Source organism: Manis pentadactyla, chromosome X (genome assembly GCF_030020395.1).
Source record: "Manis pentadactyla isolate mManPen7 chromosome X, mManPen7.hap1, whole genome shotgun sequence".
NCBI lineage: Eukaryota > Metazoa > Chordata > Mammalia > Pholidota > Manidae > Manis > Manis pentadactyla.
Genome location: NC_080038.1, coordinates 88919270 through 88939291, shown reverse-complemented (window position 1 = coordinate 88939291; position 20022 = coordinate 88919270). Strand labels below are relative to the sequence as shown.

Here is a 20022-nt window from a genome sequence, read left to right as displayed (position 1 = left end):
TTCCACAATGCTTGAACTAGTTTACATTCCCACCAGCAGTGTAGGAGGGTTCCCCTTTCTCCACATCCTCACCAACATTTGTTGTTGCTTGTCTTTTGGATACTGGCCATCCTAACTGGTGCAAGGTGATATCTCATTGTGGTTTTAATTTGCATTTCCCTGATGATTAGCAATGTGGAGCATCTTTTCATGTGTCTGTTGGCCATCTGAATTTCTTCTTTGGAGAAGTGTCTGTTCAGCTCCTTTGCCCATTTTTTAATTGGATTATTTGCTTTTTGTTTGTTGAGGTGTGTGAGCTCTTTATATATTTTGGATGTCAACCCTTTATCGGATCTGTCATTTATGAATATACTCTCCTATACCGTAGGAAGCCTTATTGTTCTACTGAGGGTGTCCTTTGCTGTAAAGAAGCTTTTTAGTTTGATATAGTCCTACTTGTTCACTTTTGCTTTTGTTTCTCTTGCCCACGGAGATATGTTCATGAAGAAGTTGTTCATATTTATGTCCAAGAGACTTTTGTCTATATTTTTTCTAAGTGTTTTATGGTTTCATGGCTTACATTCAGTTCTTTGATCCATTTTGAGTTTACTTTTGTGCATGGGGTTAGACAATAATCCACTTTCATTCTCTTACATGTAGCTGTCCAGTTTTGCCAACACCAGCTGTTGAGGAGGCTGAAATTTCCCCAATGTATATCCATGGCTCCTTTATCATATATTAATTGACCATATATGCTTTAGTTTATATCTGGAGTCCTTATTCTGTTCCACTGGTCTATGGGTCTGTTCTTGTGCCAGTACCAAATTGTCTTGATTACTGTGGCTTTGTAGTAGAGCTTGAAGTCAGGGAGCATAATTCCCCTGCTTTATTCTTCCTTCTCAGGATTGCTTTGGCTATTCAGGGTCTTTTGTGGTTCCATATGAATTTAAGAACTATTTGCTCTAGTTCATTGAAGAATGTTGTATGTATTTTAATATGGATTGCATTGAATCTGTATATTGCTTTAAGGCAGGATGGCCATTTAGACAATATTAATTCTTCCTAGCAAAGAGCACGGGGTGAATTTCCATTAATTAGTGTCCTCTTTAATTTCTTTTAAGAGTGCCCAGTAGTTTTCAGGGTATAGGTCTGTATAGGAATGCAACAGATTTCTGTGTATTCATTTTGTATCCTGCAACTTTGCTGAATTTTGATATTAGATCTAGTAGTTTTGGAGTGGATTCTTTAGGGTGTTTTATGTACAATATCATGTCATCTGCAAACAGGGACAGTTTGACTTCTTCCTTGCCAATCTGGATGCCTTTTATTTTTTTCTGTTGTCTGATTGCCATGGCTAGGACCTCCAGAACAGTGTTGAATAACAGTGGGGAGAGTGGGCATCCTTGTCTTGGTCCCAATCTTAAAGGAAAAGCTTTCAGCTTCTCGCTGTTAAGTATAATGTTGGCTGCGGGTTTGTCATATATGGCCTTTATTATGTTGAGGTACTTGCCCTCTATACCCATTTTGTTGAAAGTTTTTATCATGAATGGATGTTGAATTTTGTCAAATGCTTTTTCAGCATCTGTGGAGATGATCATGTGGTTTTTGTCCTTCTTTTTGTTTATGTAGTTAATGATGTTGATGGATTTTTGAATGTTGTACCATCCTTGCATCCCTGGGATGAATCCCACTTGATCATGATGGATGATCTCTTTGATGTATTTTTGAATTTGGTTTGCTAATATTTTGTTATGTATTTTTGCAGCTATCTTCATCAGGGATTTTGGTCTCTAATTTTCTTTTTTTGTGGTGTCTTTGCCTGGTTTTTGTATTAGAGTGATGTTGGCCTTGTACAATGAGTTTGGGAGTATTCCTTCCTCTTCTACTTTTTGGAAAACTTTAAGGAGGATGGGTATTAGGTCTTCACTAAATGTTTGATAAAATTCAGTGGTGAAGCCATCTGGTCCGGGCATTGTGTTCTTAGGTAGTTTTTTCATTACCAGGTCAATTTCATTGCTGATAATTGGTTTGTTCAGATTTTCTGTTTCTTCCTTGGTCAGACTAGGAAGGTTGTATTTTTCTAAGAAGCTGTCTATTTCTTCTAGGTTATCCAGTTTGTTAGCATATAATTTTTCATAGTATTCTCTAATAATTCTTTGTATTTCTGTGGTGTCTGTAGTGATTTTTCCTTTCTCATTTCTGATTCTATTTATGTGGGTAGACACTCTTTTTTTCTTGATAAGTCTGGCTAGGGGTTTATCTATTTTGTTTATTTTCTTGAAGAACCAGCTCTTGCTTTCGTTGATTTTTCCTATTGTTTTATTCTCCTCGATTTTATTTATTTTTGGTCTAATCTTTATTATGTCCTTCCTTCTACTGACTTTGGGCCTCATTTGTTCTTCCTTTTCTAGTTTCATTAACTGTGAGTTTAGACTATTCATTTGGGATTGTTCTTCTTTCCTGAGGTAGACCTGTATTGCAATATATTTCCCTCTTAGCACGGCCTTCTTTGCATCCCACAGATTTTGTGTTGTTGAATTATTGTTGTCATTTTTCTCCATATATTGCTTGATGTCTATTTTTATTTGGTCATTCATCCATTGATTATTTAGGAGCATGTTATTAAGCTTCCATGTGTTTGTGGACTTTTTCATTTTCTTTGTATAATTTATTTCTAGTTTCATACCTTTGAGATCTGAGAAGCTGGTTGGTCCAATTTCCATCTTTTCCAATTACTGAGGCTCTTGTTGTGGCCTCATACATGATCTATTCTTGAAAATGTTCCGAGTGGAGTTGAGAAGAATGCGTATCCTGTTTCTTTTGGATGGAGTGTTCTGTATATGTCCATTAGGTCCATCTGTTCTAATACCTTGTTCAGTGCCTGTGTCTCTACTTATTTTCTGTCTGTTTGATCTGTCCTTTGGAGTGAGTGGTGTGTTGAAGTCTTCTAAAATGAATGCATTGCATGCTATTTCCACCTTTAATTCTGTTAGTATTTGTTTCACATATGTAGGTGATCCTGTGTTGGGTGCATAGATATTTATAATAGTTATATCCTCTTGTTGGACTGACCCCTTTATCATTATGCAATGTCTCTTGTGACTTTCTTTGTTTTGAAGTCTATTTTATCTTATACAAGTACTGCAACTCCTGCTTTTTTCTCCCTGTTAGTTGCATGAAATATATTTTTCCATCCCTTTACTTTTAGTCTGTGTATGTCTTTGGGTTTGAAGTGAGTCTTTTGTAGGCAGCATACAGATGGGTCTTGTTTTTTAATCCATTCAGTGACTCTATGTATTTTGATTTGTGCATTCAGACCATTTACATTTAGGGTGGTTATCGACATGTATGTACTTATTGCCATTGCAGGCTTTAGATTCATGGTTACCAAAGGTTCAGGAGAAATTCCCTTACTATCTAACAGTATAATTTATCTCACTTCGTGTGCTATTACAAACACAACCTAAAGGTTCTTCTTCTTTTTTATTTTTTTCCTCCTTTTTCTTCCTCCTTCTTTCTTTGTATGTTATGAATCATACTTGGTGTTCTTTGTCTATCCCTTGGGTGACATCTATTTAGCCTTAGGAATACTTCCATCTGTAGGAGTCCCTCCAAAATGCACTGTAGAGGTGGTTTGTGGGAGGTAAATTCTGTCAACTTTTCCTTATCTCTAAATTGTTTAACCCCTCCTTCAAATTTAAATGATAACCTTGCCGGGTATAGTATTCTTGTTTCAAGGTCCTTCTGCTTCATTGCATTAAATATATATTGCCACTCCCTTCTGGCCTGTAAGGTTTCTGTTGAGAAGTCTGATGATAGCCTGATGGGTTTTCCTTTGTATGTGATCTTTTTTCTCTCTCTCATGGCTTTTAAAAGTCTGTCTTTGCCCTTGATCTTTGCCATTTTAATTACTATGTGTCTTGGTGTTGTCTTCCTTGGGTCCCTTGTGTTGGGAGATCTGTGGATCTCCATGGCTGGAGAGACTATCTCCTTCCCCAGATTGGGGAAGTTTTCAGCAATTACCTCCTCAATGACACTTTCTCTCCCTTTTTCTCTCTCTTCTTCTTCTGGTACCCCTATAATAAGAATATTGTTCCATTTGGATTCATCACACAGTTCTCTCAATATTCTTTCATTCTTAGAGATTCTTTTTTCTTTTCTTATCTAAGCTTCTTTGTATTCCTCTTCTCTAATTTCTATTCCATTTACCATCTCTTCTACTACATCTAATCTGCTTTTAAATCCCTCCATTGCATGTTTCATTTCAGATATGGAATTTCTTAATGATTGAATCTCTGACTTAAATTTGTCCCTGAGTTCTTGAATATTTTTCTGTACCTCCATGAGCATGTTTATAATTTTTATTTTGAACTCTCTTTCAGGTAGATTGGTGAGTTCAGTTTCATTAGGCCCTTTTCCTGGGGTTTGTGAGATTTTGGTCTGAACCACGTTCTTTTGATGCTTCCTATTTCTGTGTGGTGCCCACTAGTGCCCCGAAGCTCCAGTCTCTGAAGCTGCTCAGCCCCTAGAGTGAGGCTGGGGGTTGTAGGGGAGTGGAGCTGGTGCCTGGGGGAGGAAAGTTCTGTTTCCTGATTCCCGCCTGTGGTGCCTGTTGCAAGTGTCAGAGCCAGTGGACCAAGCACACAGGTGTAAGACTCTGTGCTTTGCGTCTATTGCTGTTGTAGGCTGAGCTTCCTTCTGGCTGGCCTGATGCCAGTGCAGTGATTACTGGTTTGCAAACTCTTGCTGGCAGGCCAGGAGGAAGGCGCAGCAGGCTGCCTGTCACAGTGGGGGGCCTCAGAGCTGAGTAGGCAGCCAGGGGGATGGGGCACCTGAAGCTCCTCAAAGTTCCCAACCTTCTGGGCAGAGCGTGCCCAGGAAACCTTGTCCAGCTCTCCCCTCCCCCGTGCAGCAAGCTCTGTGCAAACCACGCTCCTTCAGCAGCCCTCTAGCTGCTAGGAAGCCTCTCAAACCGCCTGCCTTTCCTTTGTCTCAGAGCGGCTGGGTGTGGATCTCCTCCTCCACAAATGGCTCCAATTTGTCTCTCAAGCACTCCACCTGTCTGAGCTCTGCAACGTCCAGAGCACCACACAGTGTAGGTTTCTGCTCCCAAAGCACACCTCCAGGGCTCAGTGTTCAGCAGTTCTAGGCTTCTACACCCTCCCCCACTCTGTTTCTCTTCCTCTCCCTGGTGAACTGGTGTGGGGGAAGGGCTTGAGTACCACCTCATAAAGGCTTTGTTACATTACCCTGTGTTTGTGAGGTCTGCTCTCTTCATGAGGTCCACATGCAGTCTGGTGCAGCCTTCTTTCTTGTTGCTGTTTTAGGGTTAGTTGTAGCAGTTAACTATATTTTCATACTATTTGTGGTTTGGGGAGGAATTCTCTGTCTCACCTTTCATGCTGCCATCTTGAATCCTCTCTGGCTTAGTGTTTTGCAATTAATTTTCTCATTCAATCTCTAGACTAATCCTATGAAGCTGAGTCTATAACTATCCTTATTTCACATATAAGGAAACTGAGGCTTAGAGAATTAGAGTAAAGTTGCATAAACAGCAAATAAATGGCAGAACCAGGATTTAAACCAAGGCAGCCTGACTCCAAACCCTGGACATCTAATACTATATTGCCTCTTCATGTCAACCTCTTAAATGATAGCCCTATCAGTATCCTTACTGTCTTCCATTCTAGTCCCACACTGCAATGATCTTAAAATACTCCAGTGGCTTTACATTTTAATGAGAATCAAATTCAAACTCCTAAGGGTCCTATATGATCTGTCCTACTTCTCTCTCTTGCTTTCAAGAGTCACTTACCCCTTTTCTCAATTCTCTCTTTTTCAGTCTTCTCTTGATTTCTGGAACATGCTAAGCTCCAAACTTAGTCATCATGGCCAGTGCCATGTCATCCTTCAGGTTTCAGTTTAAATGTCAATTCCTCAGAATGGCAACTATTAGGTTGAACTAGATAAAATTGCCAATTATGTAGGACAAAAACAGTCAAATAGCAGCAATTTTATATGGCTCAATTATAAAAGTATGTTGCCTCTGTATCTAATCCTTATACTCATTATTCTGTATCACAGTTTCTTGCTTCTTTTATTCACAGCACTTAGTAACCTGCTGATTATTCTATCTGATTTTATGTATGTGTGTGTATATGTGCATGTGTGTGTGTGTGTGTGTGTGCCTGTGTGTGTGTGTATTCACCACTACATATAAGGCCAAGAAGTTTAAAGGCCATGTTTGTTCTGTTGTATTTATGCATTCAATAAATATTTGGTAAGTAATAAAATAAATGAATGGATAGATGCATGGGTAACTCTGGAAAAGAGCGGCACTCAGAGAAGCCTCCTGTAGTTGTTGATGTCTGTACAGGATTTTGAAGGATAATCAGGAGTTCAGCCAGGAACTGAGGAAATGAAGTACATTCCAGGCAGAGGAAACAATAAATGAAAAAACAAAGGGGTCTGAAAAAGTACCATATATTTAGTGTTGATGGCATTTAAAGTGCAAGAGGGAAGTGGCAGGAAGTAAAGCTGCATAGACAGAAAATAGGCCAATCACATAAACCTCTTGGTTCATTTTAAAATATTGAATTTTGTCCTATAATTGTTAGAAAGCCAGAAAGTCTTTTAAATAGAAGAGAAGGATGATAAGACATTCCATAGATTTTTATGTCACTTTCCCTCTTGACTTTGACTTTTTTAGTCAACCTAACATACTTACCATAATAAGCTTAATGCCACAGATGTTACAGTGACTACTGGTGATAGTTTCCTGCATTTGATTTGTTGTGTTCTCCATCTTACTCTCCCTTTCAGTTCTGTCCACCTCCTCTTAGGTATTTCTGTTATTTTCATTCTTAATGTTACTCTAATGATCTGTCAAATATCATTGTTTCCCTGACTTGATTATCAAAAAATCCCTAAGGGAATTTAGTTCATATTCAACTTGCTGGTTCTCTCTGCTCCCGGACACTCAGAATAGCATAATCCATTCTAATTTCAGTTTCTTGAGACTTAGTCCTGACATTACATAGAAAGACAGGCAAAGGCCAGTTGACAAAGGCTTTGGATGTGATGATTAAGAAGGTTAGAATTTATTTTGTGGGACTTACAGGGAAGCCAATGAGGAGATACTACCGTTTGTAAGCAGGAGAGTGATATGGACATATTTGAGTGCTTAAGAGACATTTTTTTACAGCATAAAAGATGGACTGGAAGTAGGTAAGGTTGAAGGCAATGAGATCTCTTAAGTATTCATGTAGACAAGAAATGAAAGAGTCTGAACTAAAAACAGTATCACTGTGAATGAAAAGGGGGAAATATATGAGACATGTTGAGGAGATTCTGCAGAAATTAGTAACTAGGATACAAAGGGGAAGCAAGAGAAAGGAATCTAAGCAAAGTTCTGGCTTGTGAGACTAGATAAAAAGCAATGGCAATGACTTGGTATTATAGGAAATGACACAGGCTTTAAGTAAAGGTCTAGGTTCAGTATTGGATTCATAAAGTTTGAGATGTCTGTGAGACATGTGAATGAGTCTGCACATAAGAAACTGGATGAATGGATGCCGACAGTCTGGAATATGACCTGAATTAGAGATATGGGATTGGCAATCACTGAGTGATGGGTAAAGTCATGACAGAAAATTAAATTACTTTGAAGAGGATTTCAAATGAAAAATTTGAGCACTGGATCCAATTTAACAACAGCATGTAAGGAAGAGAAAGACTGTGGCAATTCCCAGAACTTCCTTGATTTTGATGACCTTGACTGTTTTGAGGAGTACTGATCAGATATTTATTTTTTAGAATGCTCTTCAATGTGGGTTTGTCTGATGTTTTTCTCATAGGTTGTAAGTTCTTGGGAGGGAGAACACAGTTAAAATACCATTCTCATTACATCATAGGAAGGGTATATACTAAGGTAACTTATCACTGATGACAAGTCTAACCTTGATAACTTGACTAAGATAGTGTTTCTCAGCTTTCTCCACTGTAAGATTACCCTCCTTTTCCATATTGTACTCTTTGGAAGGAAGCCACTATGGGCAATCCACACTTAAGGAATGGGGACTGGTGCTCCAACTCCTTGATGGGGGAATACCTATATAAATTATTTGGAATTTGTGTATATGGGAGATTCATTCATCTCCATTAATTTATTTGTTCAATCATTTATTTGCATCAGTATGGATCATGAGTATTGATTTTATACTTTGGGTAATATTTCAATACAACTTTATTCTGCTGCTGAAATTGTTCCAGCTGTGGCCTTAGGGAGCTTTTTTAGTTGGCTCTTGTGTTCTTCTGACATGCCTTCATTTTTTGTTTCTTAAGTACTTCCTTATTTTCTGGCTCTACAAGATGCTCCAGGAGAATTTTGTAGTCCCCTGCACTAGCCTTAGAGTCCTATTGGAGTATCATTGCTTTTAGATCCCCTCAGCAGACACAGCTAAGAAATATATGAAATGTTTATTCATTTGATCACATATTGAGTTTGAACTAAGTACTTTGCACTTGGACAACAAATAAAACTTAATTAGACATAGCATACAGAACACTGTGTTGACTATACTCATGTGACATCTAGTGACATGATTGATTTATCATCAACAGAGTCCATATTATGGTTATTTCTTGATTAATAGGAATGGATCTCTCCTGCATATTTCTGAAACTGTTTGAAAAGTCTAAGACTATAGTATAAAGAAAAGAATAAAGTGTCTTAGAAGAACTAGCTTTTCCCCTTTAGCACTTTGTCCTAGTTAAGAAACCATGAACAAAGTAATGGTATTGTTTATAGTACCAGTGTCAGTGTTTTAAGAAACCCTCATAGCAAGCTATTATATACATAAATATCATGTTCAACTAAGCATTTGTCAAGAAGGTACTTATTTTGTCAATGCATTTGATAAGTTTTAAATACTAACTAGAGACTTTCTTGAGTCTTCCTTAGCAATCAGATTTTGTCCTACAATATGTGTTTAGATGTGGTAAGATGTGGCTACACATGATGTAACTAAAATGTCCTAGAGACACTGAAAAGTCCAATTTTTCTATTCAAGGGGTCATCTTACATGAACCAAATCTAACTGAATACTATTTTTTCCATCTGTGTGACATAACTCCTATGAAAAATACCCCCAAAGTAAGATTTACCACACACATACCACGACTCTGTTTGTCCCAGATTCTATTTAAGAAATGTTATAATATGAATTTTATAGAAGCCCTTGACAAGATCCCACAAGTCTCAAAGCTTGTTAAGTCAATGTTTTCCACCACTGAACATCTAAAAATGGATTTCATTCACATTTGTGTGCAAATGAAGCATCATTTATGTATCAGACTTTCAATGTGAGATAGAACTGCACCTTCAATTTATTCTTAAAATTTTAGCTACATTTTAACATTAAAAAGTGATCTGTTATATATTAAAGGATCATGAAATGCTTCTTGAGGCAATACACTGTGTATCCAAACTGATTTGTGTCTAAAATCTGTCAACTTTTTCCTAGGATCTAGATGTGCAAGGATACACTTGTCTTTCTTCTAACAACTTATAAAAGGTAAGTCCCTAAGCATAGGAAGCAAAATACCATGGCAATGCCTTACTATTTTTCCAGAGAACATAGTTCAAAACACATCTGTTTATGCATGGCTTTCAACAGCCTTACTTGGTTTTACAGGTATCAATACTTCAGTCACTATCTTCTGTACCCTCTTCAGAAGGTGTACTATCTTCACCCCAACATTATTTATTTAAATGTATTTCTAAAAAAGGAACAGAGAATTTCATGTAATGTGTATATATGGATATGTACTAGCTACATACTAGCTATGGAATAGCTAAAAGTATCACAGTTATTTCCTGATGCAGGCACATTTACATGAGTCACATCTTTTCTCACTTAGAAACAACTACATATGCATATTTCCTAAAAACTCAAAGTTTAGAGCATAGACTCATTTGTTACAATAACTAAATTATAGATGCTTATAGGAAACAATGGTGAGATGTGCTCAGAAGCATCACAATATATGAAAATTTGTATTAATATCACTTTTTTAGGGAATCAAAGGGGACTACATTTCTATAACTGGTCTGATTTGAAAAATCATGACTAAGATGAGATGACTAAGTATTCATCTTAGGGAGAGAAAAAACTAGTTCTCAGTTCCAGAAGGACCACTGAGGAAGAGTTGGCTTGATGAAGGCAGATAAAGTATCTTAGGAAAATTCACTAGGCAGGCTGTTACTAACTTCATGGAGGCTATAAATCATTAGAATTCATTATTTTTAGAGTTAAAGGCCCAGTTTCCTCATTTACTTGCTGAGAGCTCCCAGATAAATCATATAAACCTCTCTGCATCTTAGTTCTAATATCTGAAAATTGAGTTGATATATGATTATTCTCTAATATAATCCCATCCCTTGCCCCCAGACTCAAATGAAATACTCTTTGGCAATTGGTTTGAAAACTCTAAGTCCATATAATGTAAAGATTTTATATTCCTATGACTATTACCAGTAATCATGTAATAATGATTATTCAGTATTCACCATGATTAAGTACTGTTCCTAGTGGTTTACATGGATTATCTCCTTTACGTGTCACTATTCCATGAAATAGGTACTATTATTTTCCCCACTTGACAGATGAGGAAACTCAGTCTCAGGAAGGTTAAGTAACTTGCCTAAGTTCTCATAGCTAGTAGGTACTAGAAACAAGATTAAAACACTAGCAGCATGACTTAAAGCCTATATTATTAAAGAATGTTGTAGCATGAAAAGTGGCTGCAAATTTTACCTGATGACTAATAAAAATATGATGCTTATTTGTAACTGTACATCTATCCCTCAAATTTAGAAGGTCACAGGACAAGTGCACCCCTCCTGTGAAATGGCAGAAGACATGTCTAATGTTAATATAACTTAAATTGATTGATATCAGTTTCTTTAAGTTGGGACAACTTGAAGTAGGCATTCCACTAATTTGTCAAATTAATCTGAAATTTTCAGATACATAAAGCATAAATTTCTCTTGGGGTGGGAATAGAGATGGGAGACTAGCTTAAACTAGTCAATGTATTTTTCTGCATGCAACTTTTATGATAATGAGGGTAATGGGAAAATTGAAAGGTGCAGAAAACTTAGAAACACCATTTATTATTTTCAATTTCTTTCCTTACACTATCTAATTACCAGAGCTGTTAAAATGGGCTAATTCATTTTCCCTTTTGTCTTCACACCTGCAAGTGTGGGGAAGCTTAAGGAACAGTGTTAACTATAATCAGCAAAAAACAGAAACTACTAAAATCATCATGGATAATCTATAAAGTCTACTAAAGTTTCTTCCTTCTATGTTCCAGGTTCCCTACTACTTATCTCTGTTCTTTTGCATGGCTGTATGTGTTTCTGCCATTTATATTTGTAGATTGTCATTTGTAATTCCTTTTCCCTCCTTGGATTGCAGATCCCTAAAGGATAAAGGCTATATGGTATTGCCCAGACTACCATGTTCTATCCACTGCTTTGGCAGATATTCTGAGTCACAGAATTTGCTCATTTGACACTTAACAGCATGTTTTACCAGTTACTTTTATCTATTTATTTTATCATTGCCAGAAGCAGGTGTCATGCAGTCTTCAGGAACATAAAGTTCCATACTAGGAAGTCATCTGTTTTCACCTAAATTCCCTGAATCTTTTTTAACCATTAACTGATACTGAAATAATCTACTTATAAACTGCCTGAATTAGGAATCTGAAGATCCCACTACATCGGCTTGATTTACATGAAGCTCGGTAACTCTAGATAATTGTTTTTCTCTTGGCAGAATTTGATTCTAACCTGAAATCCCTTAAAAGCTCTAAATATGAATATATGGATTACTTACATAATCTCTTAAATTGTCTGGCAAGAAGCCTTGTCAAAATTTTGTAATATAGTTGGCTTAATCTATTCCAAAATATTTGAGCATGAAATTTCTCATCATGGAAATAAATTTGATATCCTAAAAATTAGAGAAATACCTAAAATGTTTATGGCATACTGAAATGGAAGAAAACCTGCTTTTCATCAGTATGAATTATTGGTTTAGAAAATAAATCATGGTTCTATAACTTTATTTTGACCACAATACATTTTAAAATGGAAAAATACCTTACACTAAAATTGTCTCCACATGGCAAAAATATACAATCTGAATGTAGGTGATTCACTTATTCACTTAACAAACATTGAAGGAGATCCTACTATGAGCCCGGTGCTAGTGTTAAATAAGACAGATAAAGTCCATGACCACAAAGCTTACATTTTAGAGAAGGAAAATAATTAACTAATTTGAGCTTTATTCCAAATATGTCAGGATAATCTAATCAAGACTTTCATGCAAAATACTGGATTAGGAGTAGATAACATTGGCTTGGGGGGAGGAACAAGTTAAATGACATAATGAGGAAAAGTGGATGCATCCAGAATATGAGACAGTCTATAAAACAAACAGCTGGATCTAGAGTGTATTATGCTCAGTGAAATAAGTTAGGTGGAGAAAGAAAAATACCATATGATTTCACTTATTTGTGGAATATAAAAACAAAGCAAGGGCAGAGGGGCGGAAGATGGCGGCGTGAGTAGAGCAGCGGAAATCTCCTCCCAAAACAACATATATCTATGAAAATATAACAAAGACAACCCTTCCTAGAATAAAGACCAGAGGACAAAGGACAATATCCAGACCACATCCGCACCTGAGAGAACCCAGCGCATCGCAAAGGGGGTAAGATACAAGCCCCGGCCCTGCGGGAGCCGAGCGCCCCTCCCCCCAGCTCCCGGCGGGAGAAGAATAGGCAGAGCGGGAGGGAGACAGAGCCCGGGACTGCCGAACACCCAGCCCCCGCCATCCGGGCCAGAGTGCAGGGTCCTCGATACTGGGAAAACAGGGCAGCAAGAACAGTGAGCAGGCACTGGAGGCCGGGTGTCAGAGGACATAAGAAAAGTGCGTGGCCATTTTTTTTTTTGCTTTTTTGCTGTTTTGTTTTGGCGAGCGCTTTTTGGAAGTCTTAAAGGGATAGGGACCACAATACTAGGGAAACAGGGCAGAAAGACCGGTGAGCAGAGGCCTGAGGCTGGCACCGGAGAATAAAGAAAAACGAACGACCAAATTTTTTTTTTTTAATTTAAAAATTTTTTCCTTTATTTTTTTTTTTTGGTGGTCGTTGTTTTGTTTTGGCGGGTGCTTTTTGGAAGTCTTAAAGGGGCAGGGCGGGTCACTTAATCCAGAGGTAGGGAATCCGGGGATCTCTGGGCACCCTAACCTCTGGGCTGCAGGGAGCAGGGAGGCCCCTTACAGAGATAAATAGCCTCCCAGCAGCTCCTGCTCCAACGCGACTCCACCATTTTGGAGAAGCTGCCCGAGCCAGGCCACGCCCACAGCAACAGCGGAGATTAACTCCATACCAACCGGGCAGGAAGCAGAAACCCTGTCTGCGTGCAGATGCGCAGCATAAGCCACTAGAGGTCGCTGTTCTCCCAGGAGAGGAGGGCCACAAACCAACAAGAAAGGAAGTTCTTCCAGCCGTCACTCGTCCCAGCTCTGCAGACTATTCCTATCACCATGAAAAGGCAAAGCTACAGGCAGACAAAGATCACAGAGACAACACCAGAGAAGGAGACAGACCTAACCAGCCTTCCTGAAAAAGAATTCAAAATAAGAATCATAAACATGCTGACAGAGATGCAGAGAAATACGCAAGAGAAATGGGATGAAGTCCGGAAGGAGATCACAGATGCCAGAAAGGAGATCGCAGAAATGAAACAAACTCTGGAAGGGTTTATAAGCAGAATGGATAGAATGTAAGAGGCCATTGATGGAACTGAAATCAGAGAACAGGAACGCATAGAAGCTGACATAGAGAGAGACAAAAGGATCTCCAGGAATGAAACAATATTAAGAGAACTGTGTGACCAATCTAAAAGGAACAATATCCGTATTATAGGGGTCCCAGAAGAAGAAGAGAGAGGCAAAGAGATGGAAAGTATCTTAGAAGAAATAATTGCTGAAAACTTCCCCACACTGGGGGAGGAAGTAATCAAACAGACCACGGAAATACACAGAACCCCCAACAGAAAGGATCCAAGAAGGGCAACACCAAGACACATAATAATTAAAATGGCAAAGATCAAGGACAAGGAAAGAGTGTTAAAGGCAGCTAGAGAGAAAAAGGTCACCTATAAAGGGAAACCCATCAGGCTAACGTCAGATTTCTCAACAGAAACCCTACAGGCCAGAAGAGAATGGCATGATATATTTAATACAATGAAACAGAAGGGCCATGAACCAAGGATACTGTATCCAGCACGACTATCACTCAAATATGATGGTGGGATTAAACAATTCCCAGACAAACAAAAGCTGAGGGAATTTGCTTTCCACAAACAACCTCTACAGAACATCTTACAGGGACTGCTCTAGATGGGAGCACTCCTAGAAAGAGCACAGCACAAAACACCCAACATATGAAGAATCGAGGAGGAGGAACAAGAAGGGAGAGAAGAAAAGAATCTCCAGACAGTGTATATAACAGCTCAATAAGTGAGCTAAGTTAGGCAGTAAGATACTAAAGAGGCTAACCTTGAACCTTTGGTAACCACGAATTTAAAGCCTGCAATGGCAATAAGTACATATCTTTCAATAGTCACCCTAAATGTTAATGGGTTGAATGCACCAATCAAAAGACACAGAGTAACAGAATGGATAAAAAAGCAAGACCCATCTATATGCTGCTTACAAGAAACTCACCTCAAACCCAAAGACATGTACAGACTAAAAGTCAACGGATGGAAAAACATATTTCAAGCAAACAACAGTGAGAAGAAAGCAGGGGTTGCAGTACTAATATCAGACAAAATAGACTTCAAAACAAAGAAAGTAACAAGAGATAAAGAAGGACACTACATAATGATAAAGGGCTCAGTCAAACAAGAGGATATAACCATTCTAAATATATATGCACCCAACACAGGAGCACCAGCATATGTGAAACAAATACTAACAGAACTAAAGGGGGATATAGACTGCAATGCATTCATTCTAGGAGACTTCAACACACCACTCACCCCAAAGGATAGATCCACTGGGCAGAAAATAAGTAAGGACACGGAAGCACTGAACAACACAGTAGAGCAGATGGACCTAATAGACATCTATAGAACTCTACATCCAAAAGCAGCGGGATATACATTCTTCTCAAGTGCACATGGAACATTCTCCAGAATAGACCACATACTAGGCCACAAAAAGAGCCTCAGAAAATTCCAAAAGACTGAAATCCTACCAACCAACTTTTCAGACCACAAAGGCATAAAACTAGAAATAAACTGTACAAAGAAAGCAAAGAGGCTCACAAACACATGGAGGCTTAACAACACGCTCCTAAATAATCAATGGATCAATGACCAAATCAAAATGGAGATCCAGCAATATATGGAAACAAATGACAACAACAACACTAAGCCCCAACTTCTGTGGGACACAGCAAAAGCAGTCTTAAGAGGAAAGTATATAGCAATCCAAGCATATTTAAAAAAGGAAGAGCAATCCCAAATGAATGGTCTAATGTCACAATTATCGAAATTGGAAAAAGAAGAACAGATGAGGCCTAAAGTCATCAGAAGGAGGGACATAATAAAGATCAGAGAAGAAATAAATAAAATTGAGAAGAATAAAACAATAGCAAAAATCAATGAAACCAAGAGCTGGTTCTTCGAGAAAATAAACAAAATAGATAAGCCTCTACCCAGACTTATTAAGAAGAAAAGAGAGTCAACACAAATCAACAGTATCAGAAACGAGAAAGGAAAAATCACAACGGACCCCACGGAAATGCAAAGAATTATTGGAGACTACTATGAAAACCTATATGCTAACAAGCTGGGAAACCTAGGAGAAATGGACAACTTCCTAGAAAAATACAACCTTCCAATACTGACCCAGGAAGAAACAGAAAATCTAAACAGACCAATTACCAGCAACGAAATTGAAGCGGTAATCAAAAAACTACCAAAGAACAAAACCCCTGGGCCAGATGGATTTACCTCGGAATTTTATCAGACATACAGGGAAGACATAATACCCATTCTCCTTAAAGTTTTCCAAAAAATAGAGGAGGAGGGGATACTCCCAAACTCATTCTATGAAGCTAACATCACCCTAATACCAAAACCAGGAAAAAGACCCCACCAAAAAAGAAAACTGCAGACCAATATCCCTGATGAACGAAGATGCAAAAATACTCAACAAAATATTAGCAAACCGAATTCAAAAATACATCAAAAGGATCATACACCATGACCAAGTGGGATTCATCCCAGGGATGCAAGGATGGTACAACATTCGAAAGTCCATCAACATCATACACTACATCAAAAAAAAGAAAGACAAAAACCACATGATCATCTCCATAGATGATGAAAAAGCATTTGACAAAGTTCAACATCCATGCATGTTAAAAACTCTCAGCAAAATGGGAATAGAGGGCAAGTACCTCAACATAATAAAGGCCATCTATGATAAACCCACAGCCAACATTATATTGAACAGCGAGAAGCTGAAAGCATTTCCACTGAGATCGGGAACTAGACAGGGATGCTCATTCTCTCCACTGTTATTTAACATAGTACTGGAGGTCCTAGCCATGGCAATCAGACAAAATAAAGAAATACAAGGAATCCAGATTGGTAAAGAAGAAGTTAAACTGTCACTATTTGCAGATGACATGATACTGTACATAAAAACCCTAAAGATTCCACCCCAAAACTACTAGAACTGATATCGGAATACAGCAAAGTTGCAGGATACAAAATCAACACACAGAAATCTGTGGCTTTCCTATATACTAACAATGAACCAACAGAAAGAGAAATCAGGAAAACAACTCCATTCACAATTGCATCCAAAAAAATAAAATACCTAGGAATAAACCTAACCAAAGAAGTGAAAGACTTATACTCTGAAAACTACAAGTCACTCTTAAGAGAAATTTAAGGGGACACTAACAGATGGAAACTCATCCCATGCTCGTGGCAAGGAAGAATTAATATCGTCAAAATGGCCATCCTGCCCAAAGCAATATACAGATTTGATGCAATCCCTATGAAACTACCAGCAACATTCTTCAATGAAATGGAACAAATAATTCAAAAATTCATATGGAAACACCAAAGACCCCGAATAGCCAAAGCAATCCTGAGAAAGAAGAATTAAGTAGGGGGGATCTCACTCCCCAACTTCAAGCTCTACTATAAAGCCATAGTAATCAAGACAATTTGGTACTGGCACAAGAACAGAGCCACAGACTAATGGAACAGACTAGAGAATCCAGACATTAACCCAGACATATAAGGTGAATTAATATTTGATAAAGGAGCCATGGACATACAATGGCGAAATGACAGTCTCTTCAACAGGTGGTGCTGGCAAAACTGGACAGCTACATGTAGGAGAATGAAACTGGACCATTGTCTAACCCCATATACAAAAGTAAACTCAAAATGGATCAAAGACCTGAATGTAAGCCATGAAACCATTAAACTCTTGGAAGAAAACATAGGCAAAAACCTCTTAGACATAAACATGAGTGACCTCTTCTTGAACATATCTCCCCGGGCAAGGAAAACAACAGCAAAAATGAGTAAGTGGGACTATATTAAGCTGAAAAGCTTCTGTACAGCAAAAGACACCATCAATAGAACAAAAAGGATCCCTACAGTATGGGAGAATATATTTGAAAATGACACATCCGATAAAGGCTTGACATCCAGAATATATAAAGAGCTCACACGCCTCAACAAACAAAAAACAAATAACCCAATTAAAAAATGGGCAGAGGAACTGAACAGACGGTTCTCCAAAAAAGAAATACAGATGGCCAACAGACACATGAAAAGATGCTCCACATCGCTAATTATCAGAGAAATGCAAATTAAAACTACAATGAGGTATCACCTCACACCAGTAAGGACGGCTGCCATCCAAAAGACAAACAACAACAAATGTTGGCGAGGCTGTGGAGAAAGGGGAACCCTCCTACACTGCTGGTGGGAATGTAAGTTAGTTCAACCATTGTGGAAAGCAGTATGGAGGTACATCAAAATGCTCAAAACAGACTTACCATTTGACCCAGGAATTCCACTCCTAGGAAATTACCCTAAGAACACAGCAATCAAGTTTGAGAAAGACAGATGCACACCTATGGTTATCGCAGCACTATTTACAATAGCCAAGAATTGGAAGCAACCTAAATGTCCATCGATAGATGAATGGATAAAGAAGATGTGGTACATAAACACAATGGAATACTACTCAGCCATAAGAAAAGGGCAAATCCAATCATTTGCAGCAACATGGATGGAGCTGGAGGATATTATGCTCAGTGAAACAAGCCAAGCGGAGAAAGAGAAATACCAAATGATTTCACTTATCTGTGGAATATAAGAACAAAGGAAAAACTGAAGGAACAAAACAGCACCAGAATCACAGAACTCAAGAATGGACTAACAGGTACCAAAGGGAAAGGGACTGGGGAGGATGGGTGGGTAGTGAGGGATAAGGGGGGGGAGAAGTAGGGGGGTATTAAGATTAACATGCATGGGGGGGTAGGAGAAAAGGGAGGGCTGTACAACACAGAGAAGGCAAGTAGTGATTCTACAACATTTTGCTATGCTGATGGACAGTGACTGTAAAGGGGTTTATAGGGGAGACCTGGTATAGGGGAGAGCCTAGTAAACATAATATTCGTCATATAAGTGTAGATTAGTGATAACAAAAAAAAAAAAAGGGCAGTTCCTGTGTGGTAACCTCCAATGAGTTCTACACAAGGGTATAAAGGGCATATAAAAGTGTAGGCAAAGGGTCTGTTTGTGTCTATACAGAAGATCAAAGCCTAATTGGTCTACCCCAAAAATGAACTAAGATACGAAATGAAAGAGAACTTCCAACATCAGCACTCTCTGGAAGACTTATGCCAGAAGATGATCATCAAAAAACCCCAACAACGATCCACGCACTGCTACAGCTGTAGATGCACTCATCCCACCAGCTCCTGGACTTGCCATGGGAATGAGGAAGGAGATATCTAAGCTGGCCTGTGCATACAGTAAAACAACAAATTTGACTGGATCTATACTGTTGGAACTCAACCAAGAATTAGGAGAAGTGCAAATTGTAGCGCTCCAAAATCTTACAACTACAGACTATTTACTGTTAAAAGAACATAAGGGATGTGAACATTCCCCAGGAATGGGTTGTTTTAATTTGTCTGATTTCTCTCAGACTGTTCAAGTTCAGTTGGACAATATCCACCATATCATAGATAAGTTTTCACAAATGCCTAAGGTGCCTAACTGGTTTTCTTGGTTTCACTGGAGATGGCTGGTTATTACAGGTATGCTTTGGTTATGTAACTATACTCCTATTATATTAATGTGTGTGCGCAATTTAATTAGTAGTTTAAAACCTATACATGCTGAAGTTACTCTACAAGAAGATATGTCAAAGAAATAATCAATCTTCCCATGTTTTCTTCCGCCTGCTATTTCTATAGCTTTTCTTCTTCCTTCCTAATTACAACCCTTAAATAGAATTTGTGCCTCATATCAAATTTACCGAGTATCATAATTCTTCCAAGTGGTAAAGATACCTCAAGACAAATGCTGGGCATAGAAGCCACAGGGCATAAATATGCAAAGAAGTAAAAAGCTAACCTTTTCAAACAGTAAGGCTTCTCTCTCACTTACCAACTTTACATTTCCCTGTATGGCCCCGGAAGATGACTGGTTAGCCAGTGACGGGTAAGATTCCTCAAGGGAGGAACAACCTAAGACAGGCACAGTCGCAGGGGGGCCATCAGGTGACAAATTGGGGATCAACAGAGGTGAGGCTTAGAACCTCACCCCCCCTGTTCTGAGAGAAATCTTCTGCATACTTGGATGTTTTATTGCCCTTGTCTAGCTTGGATTAACACACAGTCTACAGG

General features: G+C 38.4%; 1 protein-coding gene across 9 annotated transcripts in view; it reads right to left on the bottom strand.

Moving 5' to 3' along the window:
* FAM133A (family with sequence similarity 133 member A) overlaps positions 1-20022 on the bottom strand; it is a 55373-nt gene that overhangs the window by 4222 nt on the left and 31129 nt on the right. For 8 of the 9 annotated variants that reach the window (XM_036919623.2, XM_036919622.2, XM_036919618.2 and 5 more), the window contains exon 4: positions 9663-9759. The exons of the other annotated variant lie outside the window; for it this stretch is intronic. The gene's annotated coding sequence lies outside the window, so the exon portion shown is untranslated. The remainder of the gene's footprint in view (positions 1-9662; positions 9760-20022) is intronic. 9 annotated transcript variants of the gene reach the window in all.